The sequence below is a fragment of the Lissotriton helveticus genome, chromosome 7 (assembly GCF_964261635.1).
Source record: "Lissotriton helveticus chromosome 7, aLisHel1.1, whole genome shotgun sequence".
Lineage (NCBI taxonomy): Eukaryota > Metazoa > Chordata > Amphibia > Caudata > Salamandridae > Lissotriton > Lissotriton helveticus.
Genome location: NC_136068.1, coordinates 1,494,226,473 through 1,494,249,102, shown reverse-complemented (window position 1 = coordinate 1,494,249,102; position 22,630 = coordinate 1,494,226,473). Strand labels below are relative to the sequence as shown.

The 22,630-nt window shown below is 46.9% G+C and overlaps 2 long non-coding RNA genes across 2 annotated transcripts in view; one reads left to right on the top strand and one right to left on the bottom strand.

Annotated features, from left to right (window-relative positions):
- Positions 1-1,305, bottom strand: part of LOC144770417 (uncharacterized) — a 177,593-nt gene extending 176,288 nt beyond the window's left edge. Inside the window, exon 1 of the long non-coding RNA XR_013598885.1 lies at positions 927-1,305. This is a non-coding gene — a long non-coding RNA (uncharacterized LOC144770417). The remainder of the gene's footprint in view (positions 1-926) is intronic.
- The window catches only part of LOC144770418 (uncharacterized), a 361,721-nt gene that overhangs the window by 115,408 nt on the left and 223,683 nt on the right, over positions 1-22,630 (top strand). The window lies entirely within an intron of this gene.

Genomic DNA, 22,630 nt, shown 5'->3' with positions numbered 1-22,630 from the left:
TCAGGGTTCAGGGATGTGCAGAGTTCAGGGGTGATGAGAGGTTTTTGGGGGTCGTGGGTGTGCAATGTTTAAGGGTGGTGAGGTTTATTAGGGTTCGAGGATGGCTGGAGTTTGAGGGTGTTTAAGGGATTTTAAATTGTCAGGGGTGGGTGGGGGTTAGGCAAAGAGTGAGATTTTTACGACTCAGGAATGCGTTAAGTTTAGAGGTAGTGAGGTGTTTTAGGGTTCAAGGATGAGTGTATTTTTTGGGCAGGGATGGGTGTAATTTGGTTGTAGTGAGGGTTTTTTACGTTTCTGGGAGAGTTGGAGTTTTGGGGTAGAAAGGCTTTTTAGGGTTCAAGAATGGTTGTAGTATAGGCATGGTGAGGGGTGTTTAGGGAGCAGGGATGGATGGTGTTTAGGGAATGTCAGGGGTCATGATCGATGGTGTTTTAGGAGTGGTGAGGGGCCAGTGAATGAAAAGCATGTGTTTGACAATGTAAAAGATATTCATCTGAAATGAGGTCCTCTGAAGTAAAGCACTGAAATAAATACAAAACTGTTACTGAGTGTAAAACATGCAACCATTGCATTTACACCTTCAAAAATGAAGAATGTAAAAACCAAATTTGAACAAAAAGACAGGGTATGAATTGGTTTCTATGAAATGGTAAATGCCATTCATTCCAATGGTATCTCAGTAACGGCATTCTGTGAAATCGTTTTTTGGGTGAAATTACATGCAACCCTCTAGTCACTAGCGGTGATCACTTTGCTCTTTGAGCTTCCTGTTTTACTTCGGCACTCCAGGATCGAAACCACAATGCTTCCTGCTGTGCTTCTTTAGCCTCTTTGCCTGCCTCTGCTAATCTATTGTTTCTACACCTTGATGCCAACCTGGCTCTGCTTGTGCGCTGCAAGGTCATCGTTCCTCCATGGCCGCCTACCTTGCTTCTGTCACAGATGAGTGCCCTTCCTTTTTCTGTCCCGATAGCATTGCTTCTGCTCCCAGGGCTGCCTCGCCTCTTTGTCCCATCCCTCGTTCTGCCTGCATCTACTGCACTAATGCCTCCTGCTCCGCTTCTGTCCTCCACATAGACCAGTTCAGCAGTGCTACCAGGCTTCCTGTCTTGCCTTAAATCTCCATTCACCTTTGGCTACCTGAGAGAGAGCAAAAGCAGTGATAGAAATGGCTGGAGAAAGAGAGTCCAAAAGATAAAGAGAGGTAAAGCATCATAGAAGAAAGCAGAGACACAAAGAAACAGAGAGAAAGAGAATGAGACATAAAGAGACCGAGAGCAGGAGAAAGCAAGAGTGCCGACAAGAGAGAATGTATTTATGCATTGATTGAGAGTTTAATAAGCGTAAGCTAGACCCAGAGTTATCAGAGAGCTCTACAGATTAAGCATGCAAACAAGCACAAAAAACAACAGGTTACATGGATATAGTGAAGCCTAGTTCAGTAGTTAGACTGTTAGTACATACCCCAAGCGGACCAAGTGTAGGAGGAAGGGAAAAGGGAAGCCATAGAGCCATTGCTATGGCAGGAAGTTACATAGTATTTTTAATTATATAACCATGTCTAGTCAATGTATTAAGTATCTTTCGAATAGAAGGAAGTTTTAAGCCACAGACCTCCATAGGCGTTCTCGTTACAAAATTATGTCCAATCAGTGTATTAAGTATTGTTGGAGCAGAAGAGATTTCACTCTGCTTTTGACCACCACATTTGGTGGATTTGTGCAAATCTCCAGTGTTAATGAGTTCCTGATCCTGGGAGCACTTCCAGTGAAGGAATGAGTAAAGGACCTCTCGTTCTTGAATCTGGGCAGCTCTAGTAGAAGTGAGCTTGAGCTTCTCAGAAAGCAGCAGCGTCCAAACAAGGTGAGTTTCTGTGCTAGACATTTAGGGATCCCATAGAGAAGGGCTTTGTGGATGATACAGGATACTTTTAGGATGCAGCGTGTTTCAACAGGGAGCCAGTTGAGTGATCAGAGAGGGAGTAATTTGTTTGGGGCAAGCACTTTCATAGCCTACTCTAGAAATGACAAGTGCTTGCACCACATTTTGAAGGTCGTTGAGAGGAAAAACAGTTTTGTTCTTTTGAGTAATCTAAGATGGTATATCACGCACTTTATATTAATTAGAAAATCATGCTCAGGAGGTTATCTAGAGTGATTCCAAAATATTTGGTGATTTTAGAGATGCAGTTGGGGGATTTATGCAATGTAGCCTGCTTTGAGTTGGGGGATATTTGTATAGGGGGTGAGATGAGTAGGAATTCGGTCTTCATTGAATTTAGGTTTAGGTGATTGATTGAAAGCCAGAATAGCTCTGTTTTAGTATTTGATTTAGGAGAAGTACATCTTCTAGCGAGGATATTTTAAGGTATTGCTGTGTGTCATTCGTATACCGATGAGATGCAGTATTGGCATGTTGAAGGATCGATGTTAAGAGCTCCATGTGGAGCTTAAAGAGTGTAAGAGCTAGAATGGAGCCCGGGGAAACCCCATGGTTGACCAGAGCCGGCTTCAAAATCAAGTGCTTTGGTTTGATTTGTTGGAGATTGTCGCTGAGATAAGAGGAGAACCATGTCAGCACTGTGTTGCCAAGCCCCCTCCATGAATTTAGGGCATTTATAACATTCTTGTGATCAACTGTGTCGAAGGCTGTCACTTCGGGTAATCAGACAGGAGGCCTTTTTATCCAGAATTGAGAGGGCACCATCCATATGTTGAGGATGGTAGTCTCCAGACTGCAGACAGCTTTGAGGCCTGAATGGAAGATGTCTGGCAAGTTGTACTCCATGATGTATAGATAGCACACATTTTCAAGGACTTTGGCTAGAAATGGGAGGTTTGTCACAGGGTCAAAATTGTTTATGTCTTCCGAGTCTGTTCTAAGTTTCTTGTGGAGTGGTGTAATTGAACCTGTTTTCAGGAGTCAGAGATGTGTGTGGCAAGATTTGTATTGGAGACAATCCTGATCAGTACATCTTCTCTTAATGTCCTGAAATCATTCCGAGAGGCATTGATTGTGTGATATGGTGATATTTCCATAAGGTCTATTTTTTCGCTGATCATTGCGCTAGGAGGGGTATTTGAGGTGGAGATGTGGGCGGTGGGGCCTCTATGGACATATCTGTCTATCTTTTTTATTTTTTTTCACTGAAGAACTGGAAGAATTCCTCACATCTCTTAGTTAAGTGGTCATAGTTGTTTAGGTTTTGGGGATGTTTGTTGCCTTTTGAGATTGAAGTGTTTATTAGGGTGTGTTTTTGTCATATCCAATTGGGATCTGATATGATCTGACGAGAAAGGCTTTTGCTTTAAATATGTGGTCTTGTATTTATTTGTCTCTGTTAGAACTGGGGTTTCTGGTTGGCAGAGGTATTCACCTTGTCCAAAGAGGTACTACCACTCTAGTCAGGGTAAGCTAGATACGCACTTAGAGATAACCTATGCTAGCTTAGCACAGAGCAGTCAGGCTTATCTAAGGTAGCAATGTGTAAAGTATTTGTGCAACACATACATACAGTTAACACAATGAAAACACCACAAAAATAATTATTATATTTTTAAGAGTAACACGAGACCAAAACAACAAAAATCCATTACGTAGAACCGGAGTTATGCATTTTTAAAGATTACATCAAAATGTAGTGCTTAAAAGCAAATAGCGCTTAGTGGTTACTTGAGATAGCGCTCAACCGGGTTAAAGCTAAAGTTCAGGACAACCCCGATGGAGCAGGCTGGCTACAGGACTCTTGCAGGTCCTGCTAAAAACTAACCCTGGGCAATGAACTCCGCAAACACGCTCCTCCACGTGGCAGAGTCAGCTACTAAACTGCACCCACAAATGCTTTGGTAAAGCAACTTTACATGCTAAAAAGCATATAACCACTTCACAAAAGTGAACTTTGAAAATGAAAAATATCAGGCAATGAGAGAGGTGATGATTTTGGGGTCCCCCTAACCTAAGGGGAGGACCAAGCAGATGCCTTGAACACAAAGAGCATATCATGCTAAATTATTCAGTGGCGGTCCCATCCTCTTAGGACCACCCCAAGCAAATTTATGGGCAAAAATACAATCCCAACCAAAGGCCCTGCAAAGCATTATGGGACGAGATTAGCAGTGGGCAGTGAATATTATATTATCCAATATCAAAATAATTCTACAAAGATCTGCAGTTCAACTAGTCGTTACTAGGTGTCCCTCACGAGTCAAATGCAAAAGAATTGAAATTATTACATCAAGCTGCAGTTCAACTAGTCGTTGCTAGGTGTCCCTCAAGTCAAATGTGGTTGGCGTTCAATAGGTTGATAATTGCGATTGGAAAAGGGGTGGGGGAATGGTGTATGGACTGATTTGTGTGTGGAGTCCGATCAAAGAGAGATGATTTTTTGCTGTGTCCTGGGAGTCAAGGGCTATTGCTATGGAGCAGTTACTTGTAGGAGAGGAATGTGGAGTTTATCTGTAGAGGATAGTGCTTAAGGGACTGTGCGAAGGTAGAGGCATTTGGGAGGGTGATCAGATGGGGCTAAGCGAGGAAGTGGCCCGGTTTCAGCTCTGTAGAGTACATATAAAAAGGAAGAATCCAATAGAGGTTTAGAGAAGGATAAAGGTTTAGAATGATACAAGAAGAAATATTTCTTTAGAGAGAAAGAAAGGGATACAACAATAGAAAGAGACAAGACAGGAAAGACGAGAAAGAGAACAATAGAAATGCAAAGAAAGTAGAGGGAGGGAATTAGTGGTAAGCTTTAGTGAGAAAGAAAGTAAGATTGAGGAAGTGAGGAAGACCAAGGCATAGGCATTGCTTGAGAGGGAATGGAAAAGAGAGAGAGAGTTAGATAGTGAAGTAAAGCAAACAATGGAGACAGAGGCAGAGCAATGTTTTGTTTTGCTTCATCTACCTTGTATATTCACAAGAACTACTGTTGGTTTGTGTATTTTATCAATAAACTGATGAAATACAGCTATGGAGACCCCTTTCCAACCCATGCGCATCTATTGAGTCAGGGCTTATGTTGAGTGCTACTTTATTTGTGGCACTCTACCCTCAGAGAAGTTAGTACTGGGGATGAAAACAGCATTGGAACAAACTAAGAGTATCATCTTCAGTCCAACCTATGGAGTACTGACTAGCGTGACTACTTTGCATTGGTGGCGTGGTGCATGAGTGGCTGGTCAGTTACCGAGGACTTCCCGGGGATGCAATGGGCCCCAGATGCAGTGTGTGGTAAACCCTTTGTGAGCATTGAGTGGCCGTGCTGGCAGGGTGAGTAGCTTGAGGCCGAGTGCCTACCTGTAAGTGGATTTCCCTCGCTCTTTTAATTTTTTGGGTGTTTTACTACATACTATAACCACAATTTCGGTATCAGAGTTGAATACACAGGAATAGAGCTATGATGGTGCAATCCTTAGTAATCTATTATCAGTCATTAACAGACTGACCATTTATCTATGAAATGTGTGTAAGTATTGGCATTTTCTATTTTTGCTCAAGAGCACGCAGTGACAGCATGTTTTAATACAGCCAAAAGTAACAAATAGTAATCTGCTTCAAAAGGCTAGGGAGCGGGAGAAAGTAAACCCCTCACCAGTTGGGTGTATTCAGTGAAAGGGCCTAATTTCTACTGTTAGAAATTTGCCTTTCGGGAGTGTCACCTTGGAATGTTTGCTTTTTTGCTGAACCATTTAATTTGCTAGTTGTACTTTTACTCCTGCTATCCAGTGGTAAAGTGCCTGTGCTCCCCTTTCAATATGATTAAATTGGCATACTGCTGATTCACATATTTAACTTACCTATAAGTCAATAGTATATGGTACAAAAGTGTACTGTATGGCTGTAAGTTAAATGTCACCAGTGGGCTGTAGCACCCATTGTGCCACCCACTGCAGTGACAGTGCCAACATGGCTGCAGTGTAGCCTCCCTGTGCAGTTTTAAAACTGCAACATTTGGCCATCAAAAGAACCCCTCTTGACAAGCCTGCCAAAATACCCCCTTTTGACAGGCCCAAGCCCCCCTTTTGAAAATGTATGTCACCCCTGTTGGACCTGGCCTTTCCTGAAGGGTAATGCCCAAACCTTTTGCCTTCACCCTCCTATTTTTTGAACCCGGCTTTTAGGACTCTGCCCACTTTACTACTGGTAACATTGGCTTACCCCTAATTGGCACATTTAATTTACTTTTTAGACTCAAGAAAAGTGGTACTGCATGAACCCAGGGCGTGCAAATCAAATGCTACTCGTGGGTATACGCAGAAGTTTAGGGACAGTCAGAAGCTACCCCATCAATCCTGGATGGATTGTGTAGATTCCTTTTGCAAGGCGCTGGGTGGTTGGGTAAAGGGTAGTGAAGTAAAAGATTACCAGGGGCTGTACAATTTGGTGGAAAGAGAACACATGTTCAGCCTTTGTTATGCAGATCTGCACCAACACTGTATTGCTATCAGGCTCACTGATTCCAGAGAGCTAAGCAGGTGAACCACTGACTCAGCACCAGGGTTGACCAGGAGTTAGTTACCTGGGAGTGACCCCAAAAGGGCGCTTCAGGATCCCCCCAGAAAAGTGAGGATGAATTTAAAAGTGGCACAGAGTAAGGTGGGAGGAAAGGGTTCTCAAGCTCCTTCTCAGAAACAGGGAAAGGTTCTGGTGGGCAGTGGCCCAGGGTACCTCATTTCTATCCAGCTTCTTTGAGTGTTTCCAGGTAGGACACAAGCAAGGGGGCTTGTCTGTCTTGAAAATCCACCCACTGGTGGGCCTTTACAGAAGTGGCCAATATGGCCTTAGGATTACGTAGCCCCCATGGGGCTGGTGATGACTATGCTTTGTCTCCCATAGCAAGGAGGCCGATTCTGAGGGTGGGAGTTGTCACTTCCACCTGGTGAAAGTGAATGGGATCCCTCTCTCTGCTTTTAGGTACACTAGGGCTAGCCAGACCATGGTAGTTGAAAGTACGGTTATTTCAGAGCAGTACCCTGGCCAGGTGTGTAGAGTAACTCAGATCTAGGGACAGGACTTTATCCAGCCCATGGCCCTGGTAGCCCTTGAGTGAGGTGGGGAGGAGGGTCCTAGTTAGTCCCAGGTGCCCATTAACTGCATTCTGGGGAATGACCTGCCGCTCAGGGAACCCTGAAAGCTAATTCGTTTGATGGTACCACTCCCAAGCGGATGGTATGGAAGCCCAGATGGAGGGGCAGGGAGAGAGAGGACTCACTCTGTCCCCTGTTCAGTGGCAGTCTCCAGATATTGGGCTGAAAATCAAGTCTCTGGATATTATCCCTGGACTGTTGGGAGGTAGAGTGGAAGTAGGGTGCTTAACACCCGGGGCTGTTGCCCCCAACTCTGAGAAACCTCAGAGGTCAGAGAACCCTGGATGGCCTGGGGCCTGGCTCTTGGCACTGAGAGTTATCAGTGGACTCTGTTGGTTGCCATCCTTATTTTCCTTGGGCTGGGGTCAGAAGTCTAATCCAAGGGGTGGAATGGGCCACATCAATTTCTAGGCCATGGTGGCACTTTCTGCTTACTAGGATGCATCTGTGAACAAGTTAAGGTTAGGCGCTTCACAGATGGGCCAGTCCAGTAGCTTAGGAGAGGTTAGACAATGGGATCTGCTGATTTCATAGAGGTGCAGAAATGACAAGTGCATCTGCATAACAGTGCTTTTGTCCATGCTATATCACCTAAGCCCATCAAGGTATTGATTAGTTTACCCTGGCTTTTGGGTGGAGCAAGGGACAGGATCACGTTGGGCTTGGCCCTTTCTGCACGGTCATAGCCAAACGTTTTGCCTCCCATATTCTTAACCTGTTTTTAGTGCTTTAGGACTCTGCACACTTTGTCACTGCTAACCAGGCTTAAATTGCTTGTGTTCTCTTTTTTAACCAATGTTAGATATGGGTTACACCCAATTAGCACATTTAATGTACTTGTAAGCCCCTAGTACAGTGGTGCTACATATACCCAGAGCCTGTAAATTAAATGTTACTAGTAGGCCTGCAGCACTTATTGTGCCTCCCACTTAAGTAGCCCCTATAAACATGTCTCAGGCCTGCCATTACAGCCTGTGTTTGCAGTTTTAAAATGCAATTTTTACCTGGCAAGTTAACCTCTTGCCAGCCCAAACCTTCCTTTTTAATGGATATAAGTCATCCCTAGCATAGGCCCTACACAGCTAAGAGGGCAGGGTGCAGTGTATTTAAAAAGTTGGACACATGCTTTTGAGTTTTACATGCCCTGGTATTGAAAAACTGCTCAATTCGTTTTCACTATTGTGAGGCCTACCTCTTCCAAGGGATAACATTGGGCTGCCTTATTACATTTAATAAGTAATGACTTTCAATTGAGAGCAGATTGGAATATCATGGTTGGTGTCTGAGAAATTGTGATTAAAAATTCTCTTTCGAAATGCCACTTTTAGAAAGTTATCGCCAAAACGGGTGACCTCTGTGCCCCCTGCTGTTGCACTGGTATAGTGAGGATGCTACCCTCTTAAAGTAAACCTAGTTAACCACTTTTAACCAAGTAATCCAAAGTAATCTGTAGTAATCCACAACATTAATCAATAATTCATCCATCTTTCTTGTAATCACTCCTGAGACAGCGATGATGATTTAGAATGTTTTGTTTTATTTCGCATTTTCAAATGTCTTTTGCTACCATCCAAGCTTAAACAAAGACACGTGCTTGCAACATTCCATCAAGCTGGCATTGTCAAAACAAACCAATGCATTTTATAAAGTTGCCATTTTCTTGTCCTAACCATTTCGTGCCGGCAGCCTGTATCTGGATCACATGACTATGTGCAGTTGGCAGTTGGACTTTGATTATTTGTGCCAGAAAGCCACGCAAGAGGGATTAGGTGTTCCTGGATGAGCCATCAACTAGCAGGATGGGGACGGAGCTGGGCACATCCCCACTTGTAACTGAATAGGCTGTGCTCTGCCTTCAAACAACGGACTTATCACCACTGCATTGTTCATGCAGGAGAGGCAGGAAACTACAAATACTTCAAAAGGAATTCTCAAAGTGAGCACCAGGTATGAATATTAGACCCTCAGATCCATCTCTTCAGTAGACCTCTAGGCCTGTGGAAGACTCAGAAGGTCTGCTGCACTGATCTGCCAGAGGGACTGCTACTCTGCCGCCCTGCTGCCTGAGTGAATGGACTGGACATGCATCTTGAACTCAGGATTACCAGTTTGACTCCAAGGGCTAGTTGGCTGGCCTCCTGATCAAAGCCCCAGGAACAGAAAAGACTCCAAACATCTTGAACCCAGCACCTGGACTCTACTTGCTGTGAGTCTTGCCCTCCAAGTGGTGCAAGACCAGTCCTGGACCCATGGAAGTGGACCTGAAGGTGCTCTTGCAGCCCAGTTTTGGTCCTGCGAGCAGAACCGATGCAGCGCAAAGCATCTCCTTACAGTGTTTCAGAACCGCCGCAGCATGAAGCATCCTCGGCGCAGGACTCTGCATCCCAAGCCTCTGTCAACTGCATCCTTGACAATGCAGGACTCTCCATTGCAGCCCACCAGCTTTTTTGGAACTGGTGGTGCGCAACATATCTTTGATGCAGGAGTTCACATCGCAAGCCTCCTGTCAACGGCGTCCTCAATGACGACGCAAGACTTTGTATTTCAGCTCCTTCCAACTACCGCTGTGTGACGCATCCTTGCCATGGGATCTTACAACACTCCGCAAACCAGGATTTAAGGTACTTCAGTTCAGTGGGCCTAACGTAGTCCGAGTTTCCAGCCCATGCTCCATCATGGTTGGACTGAACTTATGACTTTGTCCAAGGTACTGTGTGACCAGATAACCACAGTTGGCTGTTTGTGCTTCTATGCACTATTTCCCCTTAAATCTTTAAAATTGCATATCTCCGGTTCTACTGATTGAATTTTGTCATTTTGATCTCAAATAATTCATTACATGTTACTCTATATTTCTAAATCAGTGTGGGTTTTATTTCCTATTGTTGGGTTTTCACTTTATTACTCTTCGAAGTGCAGTATAAACACTTTACACACTGTGTTAGACCGACTGCTTCTGAGAGTCCCCTCACCACTATGATTTCTTTTGTTCCCCTCTACCTCCCAAAATTTGTCGCTTTTTATTTGTCTACCAGGACTTTTTATGTGTTGTTTCATGGGGTTAGATGCTCCTTGACGCCCAGTTGCTCACAAGGTTTGTGGCACCTATTTACAAGGCGCCTGGCCCAAACCTGTGGCATTACAAGCTGGGGTTGTCAACCTGTGTAAATGAACTTAAAATGGTGGACACCCTTTTTCCTCATGTGAAGTGACTCCCATTGGAGCCTTCATGAACCCTGGCCTTTTGAGGTTTTGGCGCCCTTTGTTTGGCGCGCATTTCTGACAGGAATTCCTTTATTTTCCTCAGGTACACAAAATGGCTGCTCTAGAACCCCAGTACGGTGGCTGTGAGTGTCCTAAATACCCCTCAAGAGCGCCATGTCATTGTCACAGCCAGAGAAGGTTCTAGAACCTTCTGGCTCGTGCCAGTACCCCAGGGCACTGGCTATATAAGGCCCAGTCCCTGGCGGCCATTTTAGATTAGGAGATGATGATGAAGATTGATTAGACTAGAGAAGAGATTCCAGACTTGACACCAGATTGACACCTGCCCTGTTGACCCCTGAGGTGGCTGGTAGCGCAGGCAGTAGAGCAGCAAAGGGTTGCTGGCGTTGTGTCTGACTGGCGTTCCAGTCAGCTACGTGAGAAGTGATCTAGCGCCTACAGCGCCTGCCCAGCGAGTACCTCATTGTCCCCAAAGACTGTGGCCAGATTCGTGTGCCTCTCCGCCCCCCCCGGTGGTGAACTGTGATCGAATTATCGAGTCGCGAGGCGAGAGCAAGTTCGCCGCGACCGCGATCGTCAGCTGTGCCCCCTTCGTGACAGGTGCCTCTAGAGGGGAGCTCGGACGTCTCCGAGCCCCACCAGCGTAGAGCGCTTCCTGCCCAGATTGAAGGTGAGGTGGTGCGCCGGGGCGGGGAAAGCCGGCCTTCGTTGGGCGGGACTAGCGTCTTCGCCACTCCCCAGTGACCCGGGAGCTGTAGCTGTGGGCGGGAACCACCCTGAATGCGGAAGTCGGAGGGAGGTCCGTGGAGCCCCTGAGAGCCCCGTCGCTAACGAGAGGAGTGCTGTGCCCGACTGAATCGTATCTTGAATTGCAGCCGATGTGAGGTGGGCCCGTTTCCTCATAGTGAATGCAGCGTTGTGAAGGAACTGTGAACCGGCATTTATTTGACTGTGCGCGAAGGTTGTGTGACCTCTCCGGCAGCCCGTTCGTCAGTCTAATGACTTTGAACTGGTGCCGCCTGTGCTCAAGTGGTGCTAAAGCCCGTAGGCGCGCATAGACTTCACCGGCAAAGCAGAGATCCTATCCCGATGACCGCCGAGTGCAAATGATGTATTTACTGTGTTTCCTTGCCTTCTAGATATACACGCATACGCCTTGAGTGATTATTAAAGAGTCCCAAACCTTATTTTGTGCTCAGAGAAGCCGTATACCTGGTCATTGAAAACAGCATAAACTGTAAGAGTTATCTTTCCCATTTGAAACGTATTGCAGATGTAATGACTCTAAAGTATTTAATTGGTGGCAGCGATACCAGAAGAAACATGTGGTTGTTTATTTAAATGAACCAATATTTATTCTGATATTTATTCTGATATTTATTCTGATATTTATTCTGATATTTATTCTGATACTCATTCCTGAAGTTATTCTATTTATTAATACTATTTATTACCAGAACTGTATGACCAAAAGAAATGTATATGTGCTTTCCCAGTCAACCCTATTTACAACAAAGAACTTTTATATAAAGGAATCGTATTTTTCTACAGCAGTGGTGTGGTGTCCTTCTTTTTGGTGTGGATGTACAAGGAGTTATTATTGGGTCAGAGCCGGCTTAACACTACAGCCTTCACTTGTCTTGTCACTTGAGCCAAGCTACCCCCTTTGTGCTGGGCTTGCCCATCGCAGGTCCAACATAAAATTGGTGCTCAGCGGGTGGGATTGCGAGCCGTGCTTGTTTTGAACCCCATAATAATTCAGTGTGCACCATAGGTACACACCCGGAGTTTTCTCCTAGCGGCCCTCCAATTCAACGTTTTGTTTTTTCCAAATTCTTTCCTGGAGGTGGGTGGAAGTGACCCTCAAAGTTCTTATCCTGGTCACCTGCTTCAGGGTGGTTGTCCACACTTTTCACTGACAAGATGGAATTCGAAATGTCAGAGCTGGAGACCTATACTGTGGCACAGCTCAAGGATTTCTGTCAGGAGAGGGGAGTGTTTGTCAGGCGAGGGGCCAAAAGAGAGGAGCTCCGTACTAGTCTGAGAGCATGGGTGGAAGCCCACACGGAGGGAACGGTAGAGGAGGAGGAATCGGACAGAGGTACTGTCATTGATAGGACTGCGGAATGTCCCCCGGGGGTGGGTGAGATGTCAATCAGCCCCAAGGCAACCTCACGGGAGGGCAGCAGTGTGTCATTGAGAGGTTTGTCAGAAACCGAGTTAGCTGACAGGAGAGAGGAAAGACTGTTAAGGTGGGAAATAGCAAAAATGGAGTTGGAAGAAAGGAGGGAGGGGAGGAGGTTGGAACATGAGTCCAAGCTGGAGATGGAAAGGAAAAGGATGGAACACGAGTTCAAGCTACGAGAACTCGAATTCCAGGCCCCTAACATCACTCCGAAGGGTGTCCAGTCAAAGGAATTTGCAGGGAGCCCAGGCCCCATTTACCCAAGGACGTAGTCGCCAGTTATACCGCTGGAGACGACATAGCCAAGTGGCTGGCAGCCTATGAGGTCTCCTTAAGAGCCCATGGGATCCATGAGAAGCATTGGGGTGGTGGATTATACCGGTACATGCCTCTGACAGGTAGGGATGCTCTATTGGCCCTAGACCGGGAGGAACAGGTTAATTACCCCGCCATGAAGGTGGAGCTCATCAGGAAGTTTGGGTTGACCCCCGAGAAATACCGGCAAAGGTTTAGGGGCAGCCACAAGCTGAGCTCACAGAATTGGGTTGACTTCCTGGATTTTGCCAAGAAAGCCCTGGATGAGTGGGTCCAAGGTAATGAGGTGGAGGACTATCGAGGGTTGTACGACTTGATACTCAAGGAACATCTACTCGAGAAATGTCTTCCCGAGCTGAGGCAACACCTGGTAGACAGCAAACTTACTTGCCCCCGTAAGCTTGCTGAGGAGGCGGACATTTGGGCAAGTACCCGAGTGTCCACGAAGGGGACGGGAGGAGATTCTCAGAAGTCCGGACAGGGCGCTCCCCAGAAGAAAGAGGGGGGAGATAACAAGAAGCAGGAGTTCTCCAAAGGCCCCCAAAATACCTTTAAGGGGAAAAGTTTCTTCTCCACTTCTAAGGCTAACCCGCAGAAGAACCCTAATCCTGGCCAGAGTCAGCAGCCAAGGGTTATCCATTGCTATGAGTGCGGTGGTATTGGACATTATAAGGGAGACGTGAAATGCCCAAAGAGACCACCCCCTCCTACTGGAGGAAAGGCCCCGGGAGTCGCTAGTGTAGCGCTCGGGGAGGAGATGCCCTTAGTTAAGGGGGGGAGTGGGCGGGAGTCACCTTAGTGTCTCTGGGTGATCGGGAGATGGTTCCAAAGATCCAGGTGCCCTCAAATACTACCAAGTATGGGCAATGGGTCACCATCAATGGCCATAGAGGGGAAGCTCTGAGAGATACAGGAGCCAGTATGACTATGGTAAGGAGTCATCTGGTGTCCTCAGAGCAGGTGATTCCAGGCGTACTTCATCCAGCCGCGATGGCTGACGGCAGAATGGGCCACTATCCTGTGGCCGAGGTTCCCTTTGAGTGGGGAGGGGTTGCAGGTTCACTTCGAGTTGCCGTAGGCCCCGCCGTGCCAGTCGATTGTCTGCTGGGCAATGATATGGAGCACAATGCTTGGAAGGAGGTGGAATACCGGACTCATACTGAGATGCTGGGTACACCTGATTGGGCCTGTGTGAGTACCAGGTCTGCGGCTGCTCGGGAGAAGAAGTCGCGTGGGTTGGAGCCTGGAACAATGGCCCACCCAGCTGCTGATGAGGGAACATTTCGAGGACAGGAGGAGCCTGCCTCGATGTCCATGCCCCGTGAGACGGATAGGCCACCTGTGGAGGTGGACCCGGAGTCCGCGGAGGAGGACATGGTTCAGTTGGAGGACTTGCCTATCCCCGCTGAGTGGCGAGTGGAAGGAGGACCATCCAGGGAGGAACTGAGTAAGGGACAAAGGGAATGTCCCACCCTCGAGGGTCTGAGGCAACAGGCTGAAGCCCAGGCAGCAGGTAACGAGTCTGGGAACTATCGTGTTTACTGGGAGGATGGTCTACTCTACTGTGAACCCAGGGCGCCAGTGCACGGATTGTCACGGGCCCTGGTAGTCCCACAGTGTTACCGAGCCTTCCTATTAGAGTTGGCTCATGAGATTCCCTTGGCAGGACACTTGGGTCAGGACAAGACCTTTGCTCGGCTTGTCCCCCACTTTTATTGGCCTCGAATGAGGGTGGCGTCCGACACATACTGTCGGTCGTGCGTGTCATGCCAAGCCAGTGGGAAAACAGGGACGAAGCTGAAGGCTCCCCTGGAACCACTTCCCGTCGTTGGCACCCCCTTTGAAAGGGTGGGCATCGACATTGCTGGGCCCCTAGATCCACCTACATCATCCGGTCACAGGTTTATCCTGGTCCTGGTGGATCACGCCACAAGGTATCCAGAGGCAATTCCTCTGAGAACCATTACTGCACCAGTAGTGGCCAAGGCCCTGATGGGGATCTTTACCCGAGTGGGATTCCCCAAGGAAGTTGTGTCTGACAGGGGGACCAACTTCCTGTCAGCATATATGCGGGCCATGTGGAAGGAGTGTGGAGTGACTTACCGGTTCACCACTCCTTATCACCCACAGACCAATGGTCTTGTGGAAAGGTTCAACCAAACCTTGAAGGGTATGATCAGAAGTCTACCCGAAAGCCTGCGGAAGAAATGGGACGTCCTCCTACCCTGTTTGCTCTTTTCCTACAGGGAAGTGCCACAAAAGGGAGTGGGCTTCAGCCCCTTCGAGCTTTTGTACGGGCACCCTGTACGTGGACCTCTCAGCCTGGTGAGGGACTCCTGGGAAAAGTCTCCCCGAAAAGTTCCCCAGGATGTGGTGAGCTACATGCTGGCCTTCCGAAGCCAAATGGCTAAGTTGTGGAAGCAAGCTTCTGACAACTTGGAAGCCAGTCAGGCAGTTATGAAAGCGTGGTATGACCACAACGCTCACCCAGTGGAGTTGGAGCCTGGCCAGAAGGTGTGGGTGATGGAGCCTGGAGAGCTGAGTGCCCTCCAGGATCATTGGACAGGCCCCTATGAGGTATTGGAGAAGAAGGGCAAGTCTACATATCTGGTGGACGTAAAGACCCCTCGGCATCCGCATCGGGTGTTACATGCCAATCGCCTCAAGCCCCACTACGAGAGGCCCGAAGTCATGTTGGTTATGGTGACTGACGGATCGGAGGAAGAGGACACGGAGCCTCTCCCCGACCTTTTTGCGTCTCAAGAAAAGGATGGGTCAGTGGACGGAGTGAAACTCTCGCCAACCCTGACTCCTGAGCAGCAGGAGGAATGTCGCCAGGTCTTGGGGTCATTCGCTCCTCTGTTCTCCCTTGTCCCGGGTAAGACCCACTTGTGTACCCATGACGTGGACACAGGGGACAGCCCACCTGTGAAGTCAAAGTCTTACCGGCTGTATGACAAGGTGAAGGCCAGTATCCAAAGCGAAGTAGCTAAGATGCTGGAGCTAGGAGTCATCGAACCTTCAAGTAGCCCTTGGTCTAGCCCAGTGGTGTTAGTTCCTAAAGCTGCCCCACCTGGCACCACACCAGAATTAAGATTCTGTGTGGACTACCGAGGACTAAATTCGGTAACCAAAACGGATGCTCATCCGATCCCTCGGGCGGATGAATTGATTGACCGGTTGGGAGCTGCCCAATATCTCAGTACCATTGACCTCACTGCAGGGTACTGGCAGATTCCCATGTCTAATGGAGCCAAGGAAAGGTCAGCCTTCTCCACACCTGATGGACACTACCAGTTTTGCGTCATGCCCTTTGGGCTCAAGAACGCTCCTGCCACTTTTCAGCGGCTGGTGAACACGATCCTCACCGGGATGGAGTCATTCTCTGCTGCTTACTTGGATGACATAGCTGTCTTCAGTAGCAGCTGGGAGGATCACTTGCAGCACTTGCAAACCGTTCTCCAGACCCTGGAACGGGCTGGCTTGACGATCAAGGCCAGCAAATGTCAGATTGGACAGGGGTCGGTAGTGTACTTAGGACACTTGGTGGGCCGGGGAACGGTGCAGCCCCTTCAGGCGAAGATTGAGGCAATCATGGCCTGGAAACCCCCCAAGACCCAGACTGAGGTCCGAGCCTTCCTGGGCCTCACAGGTTACTACAGACGATTTGTGAAGGGGTATGGCACTATCGTGGCACCCCTTACAGAACTCACGGCCAAAAAGCAACCCAGGAGAGTCATTTGGACGGAGGCTTGCCAGCGAGCCTTCGACACTCGGAAACAAGCATTGTGTAAAGCTCCAGTCCTGAAGGCTCCAGATTTTTCAAAAGAGTTCATTGTCCAGACAGATGCATCCGACATTGGCATTGGGGCGGTGCTATCGCAACTCAATGAAGAGGGTCTGGATCAGCCCGTGGTCTTTCTGTTGTGGAAAAGTAAATTTTGCCATGTTCTGTGTCCCTACGTGTCATCCATCATATGTTATGTGTGCATGATTAATATGCATATGCATTCCCCATGTTTGATTAATGACGCAGTTACAGTTGTGTCCACCTCTAGTATGCCAGTTTCCAGTTCTCGTGAATACTACGAATATCAGGCCTATGTAAAGTTACGTTGCCACGTTTCTCAGTGTGCACGTTATTCCATTATAAAGTCCCCGTTTCTAGGCCTCAAAAGGGCCTGGACACCAGATTCAGCTCCTGTCTCCTGCAGCCTCGCTGAGGAGCGATACAGCCCCCACCTGTATCCTCGACCCTTCACTTACATCCTGCCTTGCAGTGCCCGGTTCAGCTGGCTCTGCCTCTGAGTCTGCCAAAAGTATGTTATGATTCCAGTTATCAGTTCAGTCCTCCTTCTCTGCATTCCTAAGCTAATGAACTGCATCAATAGTTTCCGTCATTGTCTAGCCTTTCCGTCTCCACGTTAGAGAAATACTGTATTTAATGGTCATTCCATATTCTTCATCACGCACTACATGTAGAATAATGCATGGTCCAGTCTTAGTGTCTGTTAGCCTTTCCCCTCCTGACTTCTAGTTTATATCAACATGTTCTCTAAACATCAGATACTAGATACTGTTTAGGTACATGTCGCCCTGACTCTCCAGACTTCAGTCTCTGCTCCTAGCACAGAGTTCGAAGCCCCCAGCTTCTCCTAGTGATACGTCATTGCCAGTTTGCGCGCACCACCAGGTTAGAGGTCCCGGCTCCTTAGGTAGCCCCCTCCAATGTTTCCGCCCTATTCATGACATATTCTGTTACGTTTGCATCACATGTCTATGTATACGCCCTGTTACACCCACTTTTACCCTTATCTTTCGCGACTGCTACGCGTCACGCCTATTGCTCCACCCACTGCTACGCCTATTGCAATGTAATGCTATGTGTTTGCGTTATGTATATATGCTCATGCACTGTTATTAAAAAAGTCATCCTTTTCCTTCCGCCGATCCTGATTCTGCCCCAGGCAAGCGCTTGCCATCCTATTCCTGTGCAGGTTGTCCTGTTCCTGTCCTTATGCTGTATTAAACCTGCATAACTCCTACTACCTCGAATCTTGACTCTTATTTTATTGAGCTATCTGTTATTCATTTATGTATTCAAAAATAGGGTATTATTTATTTATTTACCACATAATGGCGCCCGAACAGGGACTTGCCCTTTCCCCACGCGTCGGTGAAGCCACGCCGACCCCCTGACCCTCTGCAGCCGTGACGGAACCATACCGTGCACATGCAGATATTTCTGCTTCAAGTATCCCTCAGGCCCACGGGGGAGACGGAGGAGGCGGTCCAGCATCCAAGCGAGACGGTGGAGGAACGCGGCGAGTCCCGACCAGAGCCCAAGCCGAGAGTCCAAGGTCCGAGGTATCCGGAGGTCCACCCGTAACTGAAGTCCGAAGTTCGTCGTCCGTCGTCGTAGCAGTCCAGTCCGATCCGAGGCTTTTCCGTTCTTGCTGCCCGGTGAGTACCATTACAAGGGTAGTATCTAGACAGGGTCAATCTAAATTGACTCTGGTCCGTGGGTTGGTGGTACACAGACTCACAAACGAAGTGTTCACCTAGGTGGATACGGGTCTTGATGCGTCCCTTTATGGGACCGGTATGTTCCGTACTGTTTCAGCAGTGCATCCAGTAACTCTAGTCTGTTCCGTTCTCGAGAAATTCTTGTGTTTCTGTTCTCAGTATTCCAGGTAATATTCTGTCCGAACTGTTATGTTATGATGTTGTTCACTGTATTTCCAATGTCGTGGTATGCCTGAATTGTTCTCCCAATTGTTATTGTTCCTCGTGTATTGTATTGTGTTCCGATTCAAGTTTACAATGTCTCTCTTTTCGAGATTACGTCAGCTAAAAACTAGAAAGGGTTTGTTAGAAGAAGCAGTTCCTGTTCCGCCGAGGGACAGTCCAGGTCACTTTATGTATCAGAAGCATGGCATAAGTGCCATATTGTATCTAGATTTATGGGTAGAGTATACCAAACAGTTAGAAGAAAAGTATAGATGGCCCGTATCGGGTACATGGGATGCCGAGTGCATCATGCGAGTAGAAGAAGCATTATGGAAAAAGAAAGCCAGACAATCACAGAAAGATGCCATCAAGTTATGGCGTAAAGAAGCTCATAAAAGAACCGAAAAAGAAATCAGAAAGTCAGAATTAAGTAGAGAATCCTTGGAACGAGCCCAAGAAAGGGAATTAATCGAGATAGGTGAACGAGTTAAAACTGAACAATCAGACAGGCAGAGGAATGCCCTCATTAAGGGTATGTATCCTCTTCTTGCCGAGGGCTTGCCAAAAGCGACCCCGGAGGCATCCAGTAATTTCCCGCCACCACTAGTTCCGATCAAGCTACGTCACAAACCGACCGCAGCTGATATTTTCATCTCGTCCTATTTGGACGACACAGTCCCAGAATATGCAAATCCTGTTCCCGCCCCGCCAGTCCCTGTAAACCAGGCACTTCCCGCTCCTCCATACACCGGAGTACCTGTTACGGTACCCCCGGTCCAGCCCGCCATACAAGTCCAGCCCGCATTTCAATTTCCCACCTTGCCAGCACGAAAAGCATCAGTTGATGATTCTAGTCTAGGGGCCGCAGGGGGAGGTCTTCCTCAAACCCCGCCGCCACGTAAACGTTTAGATGCAGCCGAATTGCATATGCAAGCGTCACAACGCACGCCCAGACTGTCTGTCGCGGAAATAAGAAAATCCCTTGCCGAATGCTGCTATGATCCAGTCCCAGGTGAAAATGATATGGTTTTATATTCATTACGCGTAAGAAATGTGGCCGAGTATCTAGTCACCCTACCAGATATGAAGGAAGATCTAGACAGAATATATCGTTTCATCCGTACAGGGGATGATCCAGAAAGTATCAGTGATGTCATGTCCCAAAGGAAAGCTGAGACCCAGCTCATGATATTAAAGTTTCTGATTAATTGTCTAATAAGAGAACAAGATTACCCGTCCACGAATCAGGCCGAAATGAAAGCCCTGATGAAGTGGAGTAATAGTATAGCCGAGGGTAAGCACAAGACTATCAGTGCTATGGAGAGTATGTACAAGAAAATCCGTAGAGAAATAATAAAGATACACGAACAACATAAGGCAGCACAAGTAAGCGAGAAAGAAAGTAACTCTGATACTGAAGAGGTAGAGGACGAGAATGCCAGAATAGCGTATGTAGGAAAATCCAGATTTCCAGATCGCCATTTACGCCTAGAACCCAAGTCTACTTTCCATCATCCAGTACCAGATCAAGGTTCTCTAGAACAAGTATTTCAAGCTACCGATCACATCCTGAAATCACGAATCGGTTACAGTGAGTTAAGCACTATGCATGAACAAGAACTAGCTCGATCAGCAGTCCGATGGATTACTGATTCTACCACTTTTCCAGACGAAATAGTGGCACAAATGTTTCTGAAACTGCCCCCGGCCGAGCAACGACTGGTGGGTATGCATATGATTCAGCACCTCATTACATTGTATGAGGGTCAGCACTCTGATCCAGGTCCGTTACATGATATCCTGAACGAGTTACTCCAGTATAGATGGAGAGGTCTAGGTACCGATTTAATTAGTGCCGTTCTAGAACAGCGCCACAAATATAGAACGTTTCTGAACCCGCATTTTGTTCACGTCTCACCCCCAGAAAGTAAACCATTTTACATAGACAGACAGAATCCGTTACGGGAAGTCCACCCAGTTAGAGGAACGGGTGGCAAAATGCAACGAGTGTTTGTATACACTCCAATCACAAAGATGGAACTTCTTGAAATGAAGAAATTAATTCCCTGTCATGATAAAGATCCAGCAGGGTTCCATAGAGAATTAAAAGACATGCTCCGTATGGGAGAATACACGTATCCAGATATAATTAAAATGTTAAAAGTTCTGTTGCCCGCAGGGGTGTATGAGAAGCTCAAGGAAAAAGATTGGGAGGTGGGAGAGAAAAAGATCGATTGGGCAGTTCTAGAAGCAGAAGACAAGATACGAGTACCAGGTACCGGTCTTGGAGATAAATGTAAAGAATTACCAGAATTATTGATTCAAGTTTTACCCAGATTATTGACAACTAGAAAAGAGGACTGGGATGCAATCTCAGCCTGTAAACAGAAACAAGATGAAGATATTAGTGATTTTTATTCTAGATTTGAAAAATGTTTTAGTATCAACAGTGGCCTCAAGACAAGTAGTGAGTCATATCCTCACCTTTTTGTTACTAAATTAGTTGAGAATTCAAGTCCATCAATTAAAAATCGAGTTTTGAAAGTCGAAAGTACCTGGCAAGCTAATACCCCGTCCCAGATGTTACAAATGCTCCAATACCACCAGAATAGAATTAGAGAAGAGCAAGAACATGAAAGAAAACGTATGAAAGACACGAAAATGAAAGTACTAGTTGCACAATCTGTTCCTCAAGACAGTCAGAAGAGGGGTCCGAATCAAGCCAGTCATCCAGCAGCTCCCGTTAAAGGGAACTGCAATTATTGTAAACAGCCAGGCCATTTTATAAACGAGTGTGCAGTTCTGAAACACAACATAGCTACCGGTAAGACTAAAGAAAGACCACGTCCGCCTAGACAAGAACAAGTTTCACAGACTCCTCAGCCACAGAATGCACCACAGACAGTTACAGCACCGCAGCCTGTCGCTGCAACACAGCATGTCACATCGCAGATGTACCAGTATGCACAGTCTGAGTATCCAGAGTACCAGCAGTATTCATGAAACAGCCTAGAGAGGGAGGTAGGCTTGCCTCTCATCGAGATACCTGTAGATCAAGAAGGTCCCTATGTTCACAGTCAAGTATTAGGGAAAGACAGAAAGTTTTTGATTGATACAGGGGCAAGTAGGACCACAATTAGTCACGCCGAAGTTCCAGGGGCTCCGCTCTCAGGCTCAAGAAATGTTTCCCTTGGATTTTCAGGAAAACCTATCGTAAATGAGATTTCAAAGCCCGTTTCTCTAGAAGTAGGTCCATTGTCCCGCACTACTGATCTGTTACTTACTAAGTCATGTCCAGAAAATTTATTAGGCATTAAGACACTGAAAGAATTAGGTGCAGTTATATGCTGTTCCCCAGAGGGAATACGATTGTTCCTACGTGACTTCAAGGGTCACTATGTATTACGAGATTTTGATTCAAGACTGTCTAATGTTCCACAGCATTTATGGGCACAAGGTCCGACTGATGTTGGTTATATGCAAATCACACCCTATCGTGTGACTCTCAAGCCAGGTGTAGTGTTACCACGAATCAGACAGTACAGATTGCCACCGGAGGCTGTAGCAGCCTTATCCAAAATTATTGACGAGCTCATGGCTCAAGGAGTGGTTGTAGAAACTGACTCCAATGTATGTAATTCTCCGATCATTCCAGTCATGAAACGTACCGATCCTAATGCACCCCCAGTATATCGATTAGTGATTGACCTACGAGAGCTTAATAAATGTATTGTTCCTCAGTACCCAGTTGTCCCAGATATCTCTTCCCTATTGACAGCCATTGATTCTGAAGCCACGTTCTTTACTGTAATCGACCTCAAGAACGCGTTTTTCAGCGTTCCTATTCATTCAGACAGCCAGTTCCTTTTCGGATTTTGTTTAAATGGAAGGAGCTATATGTTTACACGAGCTCCTCAAGGTTTCACAGAAAGTCCTAGTATTTACAGTCAAGCACTCAAGAGACAACTAGACAACATTCACATGCCAACTGACACTGCCCTGCTCCAGTATGTCGATGATCTACTGATCACAGCCCGTTCTGAACGTGCTTGCGAGCGAGCATCCCTTATAGTTTTGTATTTTCTGGCCGAGATGG